Source organism: Ursus maritimus, unplaced genomic scaffold (genome assembly GCF_017311325.1).
Source record: "Ursus maritimus isolate PB19 unplaced genomic scaffold, ASM1731132v1 scaffold_18, whole genome shotgun sequence".
Taxonomy (NCBI): Eukaryota; Metazoa; Chordata; class Mammalia; order Carnivora; family Ursidae; genus Ursus; species Ursus maritimus.
The window spans coordinates 46,912,660-46,925,529 of record NW_024424230.1 but is presented as its reverse complement, the minus strand read 5'-3'; the positions used below and the strand labels follow the sequence as shown (position 1 = coordinate 46,925,529).

The 12,870-nt window shown below is 35.8% G+C and overlaps 1 long non-coding RNA gene across 1 annotated transcript in view; it reads right to left on the bottom strand.

Moving 5' to 3' along the window:
* Positions 1-462: 462 nt before the first annotated feature.
* The window catches only part of LOC103662985, a 128,100-nt gene continuing 115,692 nt past the window's right edge, over positions 463-12,870 (bottom strand). Inside the window, exon 3 of the long non-coding RNA XR_568626.2 lies at positions 463-1,039. This is a non-coding gene — a long non-coding RNA (uncharacterized LOC103662985). The remainder of the gene's footprint in view (positions 1,040-12,870) is intronic.

Genomic DNA, 12,870 nt, shown 5'->3' with positions numbered 1-12,870 from the left:
TTTGTATAACTTTAATGGAAAATATTAAACTATATCCTGAAGTGTTTGTGCCAATTTATACTCCCATCTAAAACCTTTCATTTCAGTTTTAATTTCTCAATTTGCACAATATATGCATATTCTCATCTTCCCTTTTATCATACACTTCCCCCACCAGCATTTCATTTTTTAATGCTCTCTAATTTTATCCAAGACAAGACTTAGCCTTGGGTATCTCTTGCTGAAGCTTTAATGCTTTGTAAATTAAATCAGACATTTAAAAAAAATACACTGCCAATACTGAATGTATTGCAAATATCTTATTCTATTCAGTGGCTTGCTTTTGGACTCTTTCAGTGGAGTCTTAGATTAACAGAAGTTCTTTTTTTTTTTTTTTTTTTTTTTTTTTTGAGACACAGAGAGAGCAGATGGAGAGGGAAAGAGAGAATCTTAAGCAGGTTCCACGGCCAGCGCAGAGCCTGATGCAGGGCTCAAACTCATGACCCTGAGATCATGACCTGAGTGGAAATCAAGAGTTAGATGCTTAACCAACAGAGCCACCCAGGCACCTGGAAGTTCTTCATTTTAAAGTGATCCAGTTAATCAATCTTTTCCTCTAGTTAGGACTTTTTAAATTCTGTTTAGTAAATTTTTCCTCTACCCTCGAGAACATGAAGAGATTGTCCAATATTGGCTTCTGGAATCTTTGGGTTTTTTGCCTTTTACACACAGATTTATAAGTTACAAATCAATTTTAATTTGATTTCATTTCATTTTCATTCTCAGTATGAGACAGGGGCTCAATTTAATTTACTCCAAATGGTTTTCAAATTGATCTAACACCATTCATTGAAGAGACCATCTTTCTCAAAAATTAAGTCATAAATGAATGTCTGTTTCTTGTGTCCAGTTCCATTTATTTCTCTCTCAGCACCATTACCACATTGTATATGTTAATATAGCTTTATAAAATGTCTTGATATCTAGTACAGCAAGTTTTCCTACCTTGTTCACCTTCTTCAAGAGCAACTTTGCTTCCCTTGGTCTTTTGTTTTTCCACCTAAAATTGAAAACCAGATTATCAATTTTAACTAATAAAAATCTGTAAGCATTTTTGACTGAGATTGGACCAACTGGAAAAATAGTGAGTCTTTTTATATATTCTTTAAATGGTCTCAATTATAATCTATAATTTTCTGTGTGGATGTATTAGACATCAGTTCACCAGTGGGCAGAAGTTTGAGGAGAACTGGAATATTTTCCTAGTCTCAGAGTATCTCTCCAAAGATATTTACCAATTATAAGAGGAAAAACAGGAATTGTATGGTGCAGAAACCTGGCAGACACTCTCATAACCAAGTGATCAAGGCTAATATCACCAGTAATAAAAAATACCACAGCCTAATACAATGTAGCAAAAAGAGTACAATATTACATTTGTGATTTTTCTTGCCAAAAATGCATAATCTCAATCTAATCATGAGAAAATATCAGACAAACCAAATTGAAAGACATTCTACAAAATAACTGACTACTACTCATCAAAGGTGTCAAGTTGATAAGGAAAGAGTGAAGAACTGTCACAGATTTGATGACACTAAGGAGACACAGCAATTAAATGCATTATAGGATCCTAGATGGCATCCTGGAATTGAAAAAGAACATTAGGGGTAAAACTGGTGAAATTTGAGTAAGGACTTATTAGTTAACAGTATTGTCCAACGCTAATGAACTTGTCTTAATAATTGTACTACGGGTATGCAAGTTTAGGAAAGGATACATAAAAAGTATATGGGAAATTTCTGTACTATTTTTGTAACTTTTGTGTAAGTGTAAAATTATTTCAAAATTTAAAAATAAAGGGAAAATAAAGGTATGCTGATCCATGAAATAAACAGAGACTTCTTTATTCTTTTTCTATTTTCTGGAAGGATTTGTGTAAGATTAATATTATTCTTTAATGTTTGGTAGAATTTTATCAGCAAACACATCTGGAATAAAGTTTTTTTTTTTGTGGGATGCCTTTAACTTATGAATTCAATTTAATTAATAATCATAGGACAGTTGAGATTTTCTAGTTTTTCTTAGGACTACTTTTAGTATATTTAGGAGCTTACCCACTTACTCATTTTACTTAATTTTCAAATTTGTTGTCACAAAGACCTCTGTAGTATCTTTTTATCTTTCTACTGGCTTTAGGGTCTGTAATGATGTCATCTTTCTCATTTCTGATATTGGCTATTTTGCCTTCTCTCTTTTTCCTGATTATTCTTGCCATCGTTTCACCAACTTTATTAGTTACAAAAAGAGAAATTTTAACTTTTTAGAAGTTTTTACTTTATGTTTTTCTCTTTTACTTATTTTCTTATATTTTTTATTTCATTCTTTCTACTTTATTTTTTTTTAAGATTTTACTTATTTATTTGACAGAGAAAGAGAGACAGCAAGGGAGGGAACACAAGCAGGGGGAGTGGGAGAGGGAGAAGCAGGGGGAGTGGGAGAGGGAGAGCAGGGAGCCTGATGTGGGGTTCGATCCCAGGACCCTGGGATCATGACCTGAGCCAAAGGCAGACAATTAACGACTGAGCCACCCAGGCGCCCCGGTTTTGTTTTATTTTTTTACTAACTTCTAGAAATAGACACCTAGCCATTGGTTTTCAGCCTTTCTTATTTTCTAATGTATTCATTTAAGGCTATAATTTCACACTAAATGAACTCTGCCTGCAACTTTCAATATCTGATGTTTTGTTTTCATTATATGATATATTTCAAAAGTGCTTTACTGCCTCAGAAACCTACTGTGTTCACTTCAGCATATTCTTCACTTTTTCCCCCTTCTGAAAACATTTTCTTAATCATTGGAATCTATAATGTAAAAGAATTCTACTAGGCATAACAAGGACACAAAAAGTTTTCTCCCTCAAGAATTCCATTGAAGAGGTGAGGTATATAAACACGACCATAAAATTATTATTATTTATTTTTAAAGATTTATTTATTTATTTGACAGAGAGAGACAGCCAGCGAGAGAGGGAACACAAGCAGGGGGAGTGGGAGAGGAAGAAGCAGGCTCCCAGCGGAGGAGGCTGATGTGGGGCTCGATCCCAGGACTCTGGGATCACACCCTGAGCCGAAGGCAGACGCCCAACGACTGAGCCACCCAGGCGCCCCACGACCATAAAATTATAAATATGCATGAAATATGGTAAATATTACATGAGCAGTATAGACAATAAAAAGAAAAACTGAATGCAGTGTTTGGAGAGAATTTCATAAAGAATGTAGATTTTAGCTGAACTTATACTAATGGGAGGGATTTAGGTGGAAGGGAAAGGATAAGAGGGACTGGGGTAAGCAAAGACCTAGTGGGTAGAGAGTTCAGGGAGATATCTGGGAAAACAGTAAGTCACTTTGACTTACTGAAGAATTTGTGTGATGAAATGAAAGAACAAAAGATGAAAAAAATTGGCTCATCTTATATATCATTTTAAATATCGGGTCAGTGAATTTGATATTACTTTATAGAAAATAGAGAACCATCTAAAATTTTTTAGATTGGCAATTGAAATAAAGAATATTGTAGGAATATTTGTCAGTAGACTTGAGCTGGGTAAATTGAAGAAGAAGAAAGAAACTAAAAGCAAGAGACCAGGAATGTGTACTGAAGTCTTTATTGGGGTGATAATAGTGGGAATTAGAAAGTCTACAGAACTTGCCTGGGGATGTCTCATTGACCCCCACTCTAACTTTGACTCTAGTGAATAAGGACAGAAGTATTTCTCTTACCACATCCAAGACACCATACATTTTACTTCAGGCTGAGAAGAGAATTAGAAGTAACAATATAGGTAGCTTGCAGCATTTGTTTAAATGCTTTTTCTCACTTTTTTCTTTTTTTGGAGAAAGCACTTCCTGGTATTTTGGATGTTATTTCTGCTGTTTCAGCATGTATGTGGGGAATTGTTACAATTTTCACTTTGTCAATTATATTGGCCAAAAGATAGTGTATTGCATTTCAACCTGATGCCTTCCACATTTGTATAGCTCTCAAACCCCATAGTTTAGCAATGAGGCAAAAATATGCCACATCTGCCTGATCCTAAAGGTCATTCCCTTGAAATGCATCATACTAAATGGAATTTTATTTCTTGCCAAAAACTTTGTGGGCGTCTGTCACAACATTTATCTTTCTTCCATCAATAGCAGCAACAGAAGCAGCATCATAATATTTCATGTTCAACCTTGGATGACATCAGAGACTCTCCAGTATGTTTCTATGGGTTTTCACCATATTCCTGGAACCTTAGGCCCACTGTTCCCACATTCCCCATCTCATCATCATTACAGACCAAGATTCACTTTCTTTGCAAATGGTCCGGTTAACCCTGCCCACTAGCAAAAACACTGACTTAACCATCTCTACACTAAAATTTTATATATGCAAATGTCTTTTTCTCTTGCATTGGTTTTTGTCTTTTCTATTAGGTTATAAACTCTGTATGAGCTGTGAGTGTTCAAAAAATGTCTTACAACTGACCAACCCCCATTCTTTGATGGTTTGTTAATTTCTTAGGACTACATATGAATTTATCCTATTCTTCATAACTTTATTCTCTTTCTCCCAGACCCACCCATGCATCACTCTCATAGGCGAATGTTAATCAGAACACCTCTTGGCATTGTGAAAACACTCAAAAACACTGACCATACTGAGAAAATGAGTGTTCTTTAAACATTTGTCTTCTCCGTTGTTATGCTATAGTCCCCAAAGCTGCCTGAAAAAGCCATAATGTTTTTACTGTCAATCATGAGTGTGCTGGTGTTTATGCCAAGAGAACTTGTTTCGAGGAAGGAACACACCTTCCACTCCTCTGGCTTCTCCGAGGAATGATTTTTCCTAAGCTTTTATGACTTCTTGGCCCACCCCTTACTTTTCACCATGGAAACAGAATTAGTTACCTAACTTGGTAAGTCTGGAAGAGAAATTGGATATCTACAACCCAGCATCTTCTTATCATCCTCTTCCTCTTGGGAGCCAGTGAGGCTCTTCCATGCCAGATGTTTTACAGGGCAAGCCCCATAGAGGGCAGCCCACAGAGGAGCAGTGTTGCCTGAGGCTGGTAAATCAGTCCCATTCCAGTATTAAGTATTATTATTAAGCTGTCCATTTTTGCAGCACACTTAAGCTTCTAACAGCTGGACTCTTGATTTCCATCCGACTTACTCTTTGTTTTATGCCATAAAATTAGTCATGAAAGGAGTGTGTTTACTGGGTCCCCCTCCAACGTCAACAGTGCTACCAGACATTTGGCTGGCATTGGCAGAAGTTAGTAAGATCCCAAGGCAATCCTGCCTTCTATGAATGTGAGCATGGCGGACATTCCCTGAAAGCCTATGCTAGAGTTAGCACTCACAATGGCCATTGTGCTCCCCTCCACTTCTGCCTCTGATAAACTGCCAACTTTCTCTCATCCCACAGTCCTGTGGCTTAAAGCCACAAACCAATCTCAAGGAACACATGGCATCCTACAGTGATCAACCAATACCAGGCTGCCTGATTCTATAAGCCCTTATTGAATGACAATTCTGTACACATTGATCCTACCATGATATTTATCTCTTGCTTTGCAAAAGCAGTAAGGACATTCTAATATTTGTCCATTAAGTTGCATTTTATTGCCTTCTTTTAAGTAGCTCACAGCAAGTGGGATTATCACAATGGAGTGCTTTTTACACCTCAAAGGAAAGAAGTCCTCTAGTCCAGTCTATAAATGTACACTTAAGAATTGCTCTGGATATTGGCAATGTCTCCACCAATCTAAAGATCAGGAACCTAAAGACCCTTTTCTAACAAATCAGATTAATTTAAATCAAATGAGAGTGTGGCCAAAATCAATCTCAGAATTGAACATTGCAGCTTCAGTGCTTTACTTCTAAATGACACAGAAAGCCTCAAAGACAAGTGGGAAAAATAGACACAAGTGAAATCTCCTTTCACTAGTTCTTTCCTCCCACCTCCCACCCATATCACCTAGTTTCCAGGCCTTTCCCTCCTCTTCTATGCCCAGATATGGCTGATGTATATGGAAATAAAATCTCCCAACTTTCCCTCTCTGAGACCAACTGAGCTTATTATACAATCTCAGCTCTTGTTCCAAGAAAACCAAGATCAATCTCAAAAAGCAGTCTTCTGAACTTGGCAGACACTTGTGTGGGAAAGTCTTTAAACAAAAACAAATTTGTTGACGTACTGGGACAAGAAACTCAGAGAACAGATAAAATGTTCCATGAGCCAACTCTGCCCTCAGCTTCAGCATTCACACTTTTCTCAGCCAACAGTCCTTGTTCCACCATAGCTGAAGCCAACTCATCAGTTTGTCATGATTAAGTCAAATGCCTTCACCGAAGGGCCAAAAGAACACCACCAACATAACCATGGAGAGAATCCCTAACTGCAGAAACGTTGTGCTTTGGTGCATGAAGGAAATACTTGATCAACGAAAGAAGTGAAGAAAGGTATTAACAACAATTACATTGAGATGGCTTTTATACCTCCAGTCCACATCAACCAACTAATTTCTTCTGGCCACACCCTTCTCCTCGCCAAGGGTACATAGAGAGGGCTCTCCCTGTCTTTGTTACAGGGAGTGACAACATGACAAAACTGACTGAGTTCTGCTTCAAAATAGAAATATAAATAAAGATTAGGGTTCCCCAAGGAAGGAAGTTGCTTTTCCTTTCCCAAGCAACAAGTGAAAGAGACAAGGAGATGAGGGTTCTGGGGAATATCAAAACAACTGCAGCTCCTTAGACAAGGGAAAACTATATTGTAAAGGGATACTCTTGAGCCAGGAACAGAGATACTGTTAAGCAAACTGGTCTTATAAAGGACCACCGCAGCCAGGAAGCAAAGTGAATCCTTTTATATCCCGTGGATATAGAGGCTCATGATGACCGAGTGGGTTGACATATTATTCAAAAGGAAACATAGCCCTCTAGGATTTGTGCCTATGCCCACCTCTTTTTCCTCTGTGGTTTCTCAAAGAACAGGTGCTTAAAAAGTGCACATGAGAGCAGAACAAAAGATGCAAGAATGTCAACTAACTCCCAAGCACAATGCTGCATATTTTTTGTGCTACGGATTTTACTGAGTTGTTTCTTCTCAAGAGTTAATAAGAGTAGAACTAAAAGAAGAGCCACTGAGATGCTCAGCCTTGTCTTCCTCAGAAGCCCCTGTCTTCATTGATAAAAGTCAGTAACAATTAATATCAAGTCCAGTGGCACTGCCCAAGCAGAGACCTTTGTCCCAGGCTCAAAGTGCCTCCAAACACCAATCCTGTGATCCACAATTCTGATCAGTATGTAGCTAATAGGCTACATTTATCTTCTAAATACCAATATCTATGTTCGAATCAAGAATGGGTCCAACGAACAGTGGAGGGATTAGAACATGGAAGTCGGTGTCCCACCAATATAACCCAGGGCCATCATATCAGTACTACTAAAAATGTTATTAACTAGTTAGGTGAACACCATTGATGCAAGTTGTGATGTAATGTCTTTGACAGTGTTGTTGTCCTACTGATTCATGTCATTACTCTGAGCCTGGACCCGGAGCTATTATGCACTCATGCCCCATAACATAACCAAGATCCAAAAAGCTGATATTATTTTCCCACATTCTCAGATAATAATAATACCCTTGTTTTCTGTGAATAAACTAGTCTTTTCAAAGAGAAACTCATATATTATAACTAGTTCCCTGATTTCTTTTCATAAAATACAGGACCAAATGTATTTGGTAGAGCTTGTAGCCCAGAACTAGCATTTCCTTTGCAATGACATGTTCCAGCTCATTGACAATAATAAATTGTTAATTATGGAGTAATTTCTATGGTATTTTATAGAATTTAAAGAAAACATTTATATTCTTTCAGAAACTTACCACAAATTAAACAAGGCCAGATGTATCAAAATTCCCCGACTGTAATCTACTCCACAAAATCTTGATGCTGGAATGAACTTTGAAAGTTCATCTAGTTCATTTTTAAGCCGTCAGAAAAGACCAAAAGAACTGGGAATAAAGAAAACTCTGGATTATAATCCTATCTCAGCCACTAAACCACTTGACCTGGAAAACATCACATCATTTCCCTCAACTTCAATGTTACGATGATAGGTTTAGACCAGATTATGTCTAAAGGGCTATCCAAAGTGAACATCGGTGATTCTGTGAAATCAGACTACTTTTAAAGTTGACTACAGAGAAAGAATCTACATCCTGCCTTAAAGATATATGCCAGAACTTTATAACTTTCAAACTAGATGAATACTAATTGTCATATCTGAAATCTGGGGAAATTTTAATCTATACCAAAGTCAAGCTTCTATATGATCATTAACAAGTTTGAATACTTTTTCTACTTGAGACAACCTAAGAGAATGACAGAATGAGAAGACAGAAGATGTGTCACCATTTGCTGCTCTTATTAATGCTATCTGTAACATGACTAGAGATCAGGTGAATGGTGTACCTGCCCAGGCAACAGCTCGGATCTTTCTCCTGAGGGTCATTCCACTTTTGCATGATTTTCATGACAAAATTATGTATGATAGAATAAACATTAATTACTCATGTACTAAGGTTGGAGTTTTCTGGGTCATCATTAGAAACTTATCAGAAGAACATGTCTTATAACTTTTCTGCTTCTAGATTTAATACTTTATAATAGAACTAAAATGCTCAGAGTTGAAATAACTCTAAAAATGACTACAAGCAATTAAAAATATGTTTAAAGGATTTGGTCAATAAAGCAGCATAAAATATAAAAGCTACAGGTAAATACTATGTGTTGAACATTAAGTATCTTGGCTTTGGGCTTTCACTATTTGGACTAGCAATTTTTGTACTAGGTATTTCCAAGATGTAAATCAGTTAGTCAGATAATATATGGTGAGTGTATTTACATTCTGTAAGAGTGAAAGCATTCATGAATATGGAAAATCCCTTCCCTTTCCAAAAGGATAATTTATGTATTTAAAAAAAACTCCAGATAATGGGTGAAACTTAGGAGTTAGTGTTAAAACATTAATGTGGAAAACTTGCAGTTTAAAATGGTATATAGCACCTAATTAAACCTCTCCCAGTTTCTCATAAAAATAACTTTGAAGACAACCTTAGTTTAAGGAGAATCTCCTATGGAAGTATACAACAGCTCAAAGACAAATGTATAAAGCTATTCACTGGAGACTTTTTATTTCAAAATAGTTAGAAATTACCTAAATGTTTATCAAAAAACAAATGTTCAAAGAAGCTGTCTAATACCAATGAATGCATTGATTTGTGACCTTTATAAATATTGAAATCTGTGTATATTTACATGAAAAAATGCTCATTGCTCATTGTATAACAATAATTTTTCAAAATGTTGGAACAATATCTATAGTATGATCCCTTTCAAAAACAATAAATTTATTATTAAAATAATAATCATATTTCAATAAAACAAAGTCCAAATATATATTTGCCAAAATATTTATATTGATCATCTTTGGAAGACAAAATAATGGTACATTTTTCCTGCACTTTTTACTTATTCGTTTATTTTTAACAGCTTTATGAGATATAATTTCCACACCATATAATCTACCAATGTATAATCCAATGGTTTTTAGTTTATTTACAAAGTTAAGCAAACACCACCACAGTCTAATTTTAGAACATTTGTCATCTCAGAAAGAAAGCCTATACTCATCCCTCCTTCCCCGACCTAGGCAACTGCTAATATACTTTCCATCTCTATGGATTTGTCTATTCTGGACATGTCATATAAATAGAATCATACAATATGTGGTTTTTTGTGTCACGCTTTTTTTAACTTAGAATAATTTTTCAAAGTTTATCCACATTACAGTGGGTATCAGTACGTCATTCCTTTTTATGGCTGAATAATCTTCTATTGTATGATGGATCACATTTTGTTTATCCATTTGTCAATTAATGGACACTTGGGTTGTTTCCACTTTTGAGTCATTATGATTCATGCTGTTATGAACATTTGGGTACATTTTTATATGGATTTCATTTTCTCTAGGGTAGATACCTAGAAGTGGAATTGCTGGGTCATAGAGTAACTATGCTTAACAGTTTGAGGAACTGTTAAAATTGTTTTCCACAGCAGCTGCTGTGGAAATTTTACATTCTCATTAGCAATGCATAAGGATTCCAATTCCTCTACATTCTTGTCAACAGTTGTTATTGTCTGCCTTTTTAAAAAATATATACACCAGAAGGGAGGTGGGAGGGATGGGTGAAAGAGGTGAAGGGGATTAAGAGCACACTCACTTTGATGAGCACTGAGTAATACATGGAATTGTTGAGCCACCATATTGTACACCTGAAACTAATATAACACAGTATGTTAACTACACTGGAATTAAAATAAAATTTAAAAAAATATTGTTTGTCTTTTCTATGATAACCTTCCTAGTGGATATGAATGGTATCTCCTTGTAGTTTCAGCTCCATTTCTCTGATGGCAAATTGTATTTTTTAAGATTTTATTTTTTTATTTGAGAGAGAGAGTGAGCAAGAGAGAAGGAGAGAGCATGGGCAGGGAGAGGGGCAGAAGGAGAGGGAGAAGCAAGTTCCCCACTGAGGAGAGAGCCCAACGCAGGGCTCCAACCCTGGGACTCCAGGATCATGACCTGAGCCGAAGGCAGCCGCTTAACTAACTGAGCCATCCAGGTGCTCCTCTCTGGTGACAAATTATGTTGAGCATTTCTTCATGTGTTTATTGGCCATTTGTATATTTTGAAGAAATGTCTACCCAAATCCTCTGCCCATTTTCTAATTAGGTTGTCTTTTTATTGATAATTTGTAAGAGTTCTTTATATATTCTGGATACGAGTGTCTTATTAGATACACAATTTGCAGATCTTTTCTCCCATTCAGGGGATTCTTTTCATTTTCTTTATGGTGTTCTTTGCAGCACAAATATTTTTAATTCCAATTATTGTCGCTTGTGCTTTTGGTGTCATAGCTAAGAAACCATTTGCCTAATCCAAAGTCAGATGACTTCCTCATATGTTTTCCTCTAAAAGTTTTGTACTTTCACCTCGGATATTTAGGTATTTGATTCATTTTAATTTAATTGGTGTTTTATGATGTAGGGTGGGGGTCCAGCTTCCTTCTTTCACCTGTGGATTTCCACTTGTTTGAGCACCATTTGTTGAAAAGACTATTCTTTCCCCCATTGAATGGCTTTATTGAAAATCAATTGATTGCATCTTTTTTAAAGCTTTATTTCTGGACTCTCAATTCTAACTTCATTGATCTATATTTCTATCTTTATACTGGTACTATATTGTCTTGATTACTTTAGCTTTGTAGTAAGTTTTGAAATCAGAAAGAGTGAGTCCTCCTACTTTGTTATCCGTTTTTGAGATTGTTTTGGTTATGCAAGTTCCCTTGCATTTCTACATTTTAGGATCAGCTTGTCAATTTCTGCACACACACACAAAAGCAGCTGAAATTTTAATAAGGATTGCATTTAATTTGTAGATAAATTTGGTGAGATTTGCCATTTGAGCAATATTAAGTCTTCTACTTCTAATTAAGTCTTCTACTTCCATTTATTTAGGTCTTTCTTAATTCCTTCCAGCAAGCTTTTTTTAGTTTTTAGAGTAAAAGTTTTGCACTTCTTAAATTTAGTCCTAAATGTTTAATTATTTTTTACATTATGTATATAAATTATTTTATAATTTCATTTTTGGATTATTCATTGCTAGGGCATAGAAATATATTTTATTTTTGTATATTGATCTTGTATCCTGCTGAAATTGTGTATGGGATCTAATAGGTCTGGGGAATTCTTTGCAATTTTTTGAATACTAGATCATGTTATCTGAGAGTACAAATAGTTTTACTTCCTCCTTTCCAATATGGATGGCTTTTATTTTTCCTTCTTGCCTAATTGCCCTGGCTAGAACCTCCATTACAATGTTGAATAGAATGGTGAAAGCAGATATTTTTGTCTTGTTCCTGATATTAGGGCTCTTGCTTATTAATCCAACCTGACAATCCCTGCCTTCTAATTGAGATGATTACGTTTAATGTGGATTTTATATGGCTAGGTTTAAACATATATTTTTATGTTTTATATACATAAACATATTTTATAAACACCATATACACATATAAGCACATATTTTATAAACATGCATTTATATACATAAACATGTTTTTATATGGTTGAGTATATACATGCGACAATCATGGGTTGTACTTGCTGAATGCTTTCTTATTTATTTATTTTTTGACATACAAAAGGCAGAACATAATTGAAGTATACAACTGGATGAGTTTGGAAATAAGTATTCACCCATGATCGCACTGGGTAGTATGGGCATTTTAACAATACTAATTCTTCTAATCCATGAACATGAGATATTTTTCTACTTATTTGTGTCTGCTTTAAATTTTTTCATCAGTGCTTTCTGGTTTTTAGTATGCAAGTCTTTCACCTGTTTGGTGAAGTTTATTCCTAAGTAGATTGATGGAGGGAGGGAGGTGGGGGATGGGCTAGATGGGTGATGGGTATTAAAGAGGGCACTTGTGATGAGCACTGGGTGTTGTATGTACATAAGTGATAAATAACTGAATTCTACTCCAGAAACCAATATCGCACTGTACGTCAACTAACTAAAATTTAAATTAAAAAAAAGTTTAGGGGAGCCTGGGTGGCTCAGTCAGTTAAACGTGCCCAACTCTTGATTTCAGCTCAGGTGATGATCTCAGGGTCATGAGGTCAGGCTCTGCACTCAGTGGGTAGTCTGCTTCCCCTCTGTCTCTCCCTCTGCCTCTCCCTCCACTTGTGCACTCTCTCTAAA